Genomic DNA, 4,956 nt, shown 5'->3' with positions numbered 1-4,956 from the left:
TTTTTTTTTTTTTGTAATAAACGGTTTGACCTCAGTTCATCCGCATGTCAAGAAAACATTTTCTTGTTTACCTCTAACCATGGCGATATTTGGCTTTCTATGTCTCCAGGTTTTGAGATATCTTTCCCTCAAATGTCCCGGTTCCTTGAATTTTTTTGTACAATTGTGACATGGTTATGAAACGTATCTGATAACTAAGAGCAGCCAAAACTAAGTTACCTTGTACAATGTTGGCATGCAGTTTAATACATGGACCTTCCTCATCTAATAACTATGTGTGTGTGTGTGTGTGTGTGTGTGTGTGTGTGTGTGTGTGTTTGTGTGTAACCATGACACATGTGGAAATAGAATGTGTTCCACAGTGATGTGTGTGCACTGTGTTCTACAGTTCCAGGTGGAACCGTGGCGTTCTACTCCTTTATGACAACGCTGTTCTAAAGTCCCATTATTAACTCAGCAGAGGCACAGAGAACACACACACACACACAGACCTTCACAGAGTCTACACACACAGACCTTCACAGAGTCTACACACACAGACCTTGTCTACACACACAGACCTTTGCAGAGTCTACACACACAGACCTTGTCTACACACACAGACCTTTGCAGAGTCAACCATGGAAATCTTGGGATACTTAACAGAACAAACATACTGTACATCACCTCTCCACATGGATATCACGGTAAGACATTAAAATGTACAACAGTTCATTGTTTCCCCCTAAAGGGAAACTTATAGGCTACAACAGTTAAATGTGGACCCTAAGCTCTTGAAATGCACAGATTAACATATGGTATATTGTCTATTACAGCCTATGGTATATTATGTCCACTATGGTTTACGGCCAACCATAACTGTTAATAGTGGTGATGTGTAAAAAGATGGCACAGGAACCTACTGAAAACCAGTGGTTAAACTGAGTCAGGCCCGTTTATATTGTAACGTAATGTTACTTTTTTAAACTTTCCTGTATGATAAATATGATAAATATACTTCTAAAAGCTGATGTTGTTTTTTTCGGTCAGATTTCACCAGAGGAACTAGGAGAGCAGCGGTGCAGCGATCTGGACCTCCCTCTGCTCACATCTGAGACGTTGGATGAAGTGGTCACGTTATATTTGGGGTATATAACAGACGAGTAAGTCAGAGTTTAAAGTCATCAATCAGCTGGTTGAACGCTGGTTAGATGTTTGCTTGTGTTAACCACTCCTGATCTCTTCTTCCAGACAGTGGGTGATGCTGGCTGATGGCCACGTCGATTCTGCTGCAGTCACCCTGCTGTCGGACCTGTGTCACGAGGTGGTCCAGACGGTCTGCAACGAGGTCCTGGATGTTGTAGCCCCCCAGGTGTATCGCCAGACCAGGGGCCACAATTACATGGAGAGTACCAGCAGCGCTTCTGCAGCAATGTACCTGTAAGTCCAACGCGTCCACAGCAACCGTGTAACTTCCATCTTCTTCTCAGACATCATTACTCAGGCTGTGCTCATCAACCATTTGTACATATAATAATAATAATAATAATAATAATAATAATAATAATAATAACAATAATAATAATAATAATAATAATAATAATAATAATTATTATTAATAATTATTATTATTATTATTATTATTATTAATAATAATAATAATAATATTTTAAAATAATAATAATAATATTTAATAATAATATATAATAATTATAATATTTAATAATAATAACAATACTATTTAATAATATTTAATAATAATAATAATAATAATAATAATAATTTTTAATAATAATAATATTTCATAATAATAATAATATTTCATAATAATAATAATATTTCATAATAATAATAATAATAGTAATAATAATAATGCATTTATTTATAGAGCTGTGTCTGCAATAAAGCTTTATTATTACCATCATGTTAGAGTTGAGTTTAATCTATTTCTCATGCTGCACTGTAACTTTTATTCTTGTGTTTTATGTGTCTTAGTGTTTTTATTTTTAACTGTTTATTCATCTGTTTTATCGTTTTTATTTTTTTAACTGCTGCCTTTTAAGCTGCCTTGCCTTGATCCCTTAAGTTCTGAAAAATGTTCAGTGGGCGATATCAGTGGAAAGAGTTCAAATGCCCAGAGCAGATCATTTGACTGAAATATGATTGTTTGTCTTTTTTGAAGGGACGAGCATGAAGCTCCACAGCGTAACTACCACTCAGTGACAGCGGAGGACATCCAAGCCAGCCTTGGACATTCCCTCCACGAGTGTCTCGGGGAAGCGTTAGAAGTCGTAGAGGAGAGCTGTGAGGACGCTGAACAGCTGCTGCAGCTGGTTGCAGAAGAGGTGGCCGACAAGATCAACCGCACCCTGGCTGCCACGGGGCGGCCGACCTCTTCCTCCCAGTCGCAGGGATCCGTGTGGTGCGTCACACCGCACACAACCAACCACATGGTGTTTCATGTAGCCAACATACTGAGCAGATGCGTGGTACGGAAGTACAACATTGTTCCCTCTGAAGAATTACGCCTGGTCAGCGTTTCATCTCGGGCGTCCAGTCCAGACGACGAGAGCCCGGTGGAGGAGCCCAACCCAGAGAGAACCTCTCTGGTGGAGTCGCCGGGTTCAGACATCCTCATCTCCGTGAGCTCAGCGTCGCCGGCCGCCACCAAGGAGGAGCTATCCCAGGGAGAGAAGACCTTTCTGGCCGTGCTCCTTGGGAAGCTGCTGGACCACATCGCCCACTCCACCAAGACATCAGTGCTGGACTTGAACTTTGATGGACTTCTGGAGAATCTGAGGAGGATTGCTGAAGAAACTGGTTTTACTCTCCCGCAAACTGTTGGAAACCTCCACCGTACCATCTTCAAGAAGCTTTGTGTGGAGTTTGGATCCGCGAAGCTGCTGCACGCTGCCATCGGGTCTGCAGGTCTGGCCTTTGAGGAGGCGGTTTCCAGGGAGTTGAGAGTGCTGCAGCAGAAAGCTGCACACAAAAAACCCTGCTTTGGTACAAACGTGAGGAGGATTTTCAGAAGAAGAAGCAACAAAATATCTCCTGCGTGGGACGTTGACACATTCAACAGTCAGGCGGCTCTCCTGGAGAGTGAATCGACACCCCGGGACCAGAAGAAACAGAAGGGCCCCCCCGCCATCATCGAGATGTTCTCTGCCGTGGCCAGGATCCTGAAGAAGCCCTTCACCTCCTGAATCAGCCGAGGATCCCAGGGTGACGGGCCTTCCTCTTGGAAACTTTAGAATGACGTGGGTCCTTTTCCAAGATGAACGCCCACTCTTAGAAAGGATGTGGAAGTTTAGTTTCCAAAGGTGTTTTTGGAGTTTTGTACAGGGCCCACCGGGTTAAAATCGCAATATATCGTATCGTGGCACAAGTATCGTGATGATATCGTATCGGGAGGCGTCTGCTGACTCCCCCCCCCCACTACTGTGTAACATTTGTTGTAATTTTTAGTTTACTTTTTACTTTTACTAAACCTATATTTTTCACTGCTTACTGTAGTTTTAGTTTACTAGATTAAACATGTTGCAGTACTCTGCGATATATTGCAATTTATAACCTTTTTTTCCAACTTCTAATTTTTCGCCAATTTCAAATGACGTCCCCCAAAAGGTTAGACGCCCGGTCTTGGTAAAAGAACTTTAAGTGGGAAAAAAAAGAGATAAAAATGCCAACGAAAGCAACTAAAATGTAAACAAATGTCAAATAAAGTGACAAAAATGTGATTTTTTTTGGAAAAAAGTAACAAAAATGTCAAAAAAGTTACATTTGGGGAAACCAACAACCATTGAAAAAGTGACAAAATCATTTGGGGGAAAGCCGCAAAAGACGAGCAAAACCTTGATAAAACGGATTTTCATTTTAAATTTTGAATTAGAAAAAAAAAAAGGTCCCTGGAAGACAACCCGAGATCTTCTCGACTCCTTCCCGGTCCCGGGGTCTTGTGCTCTCTCGCCCCTCTCCTCTCTCCTCCTATCGCTCCCTGCAGGTGTTTCTGGATCTGGATCTGTGGAGTCTGGATCTGTGGTTGGAGTCACCTGCTGTCTCCGTGTCTCTCCCTGTCTGTCTCTGTCTCTGTCTCTCTGTCTCTGTCTCTCACCCCCAACCGGTCGAGGCAGATGACCGCCCACCCTGAGCCATGGTTCTGCTCCAGGTTTCTGCCTCTTAAAGGAAGTTTTTCCTTGCCTCTGTGTCCTAGTGCTTGCTCCTGGTGGGAACTGTTGGGGTTTTTGTAAATAACATCCCAGAGTCCGGTCTAGACCTGCTCTTTATGGAAAGACCTGGGAGATAAATAACATCCCAGAGTCCGGTCTAGACCTGCTCTTAATGGAAAGACCTGGGAGATAAATAACATCCCAGAGTCCGGTCTAGACCTGCTCTTTTATGAAGAGTGCAAAGAGATAGCTGCTGCTGTGATTTAGCGCTATATAAATAAAATTCAATTGAATTGAATTGAATAAATTGAGGGTTGAAGTGCATTAAAACTGCGTTCTACCTCATTTCCAGCAGGGGGCGACTCCACTGGCTCCAAAAAGAAGTCTATAGGAAAATCACTCTATTTCATACTTGATTTTTCATAATGACTTTATGCTCTCAATCAGCAGTTTTAAGACTTCTTTAACACAGCATAATGTTAATTTAGCAACTTAGGGGCTTCATTTACATTAAAATGTTGGGTTTTCCCCCGGGTGCTCCGGTTTCCCACTTTCCAAAGACATGCAGCCCACATGGAATCTCTAAATTACCCAAACATCTGCATTTTGTATGGACTTCAATAAATGCTGATAAATCTAAGAACTGGTTGTGATGTCTCTTTTGTTATTTACTATGAGATGTATAATAAGAGTCAGATCTCATGCTCTAGAAATGTTGAAGGTGAACGAGTTATCTGGTCTCCAGAGAATGTAATTCAACCACTACATGACCACAAACATGCATCCCGCCCTTCATGTCATCGGGACA

Source organism: Etheostoma cragini, chromosome 1, assembly GCF_013103735.1.
Source record: "Etheostoma cragini isolate CJK2018 chromosome 1, CSU_Ecrag_1.0, whole genome shotgun sequence".
Taxonomy (NCBI): domain Eukaryota; kingdom Metazoa; phylum Chordata; class Actinopteri; order Perciformes; family Percidae; genus Etheostoma; species Etheostoma cragini.
The sequence above is the reverse complement of the archived record's forward strand: the minus strand, read 5'-3'. Positions refer to the sequence as shown.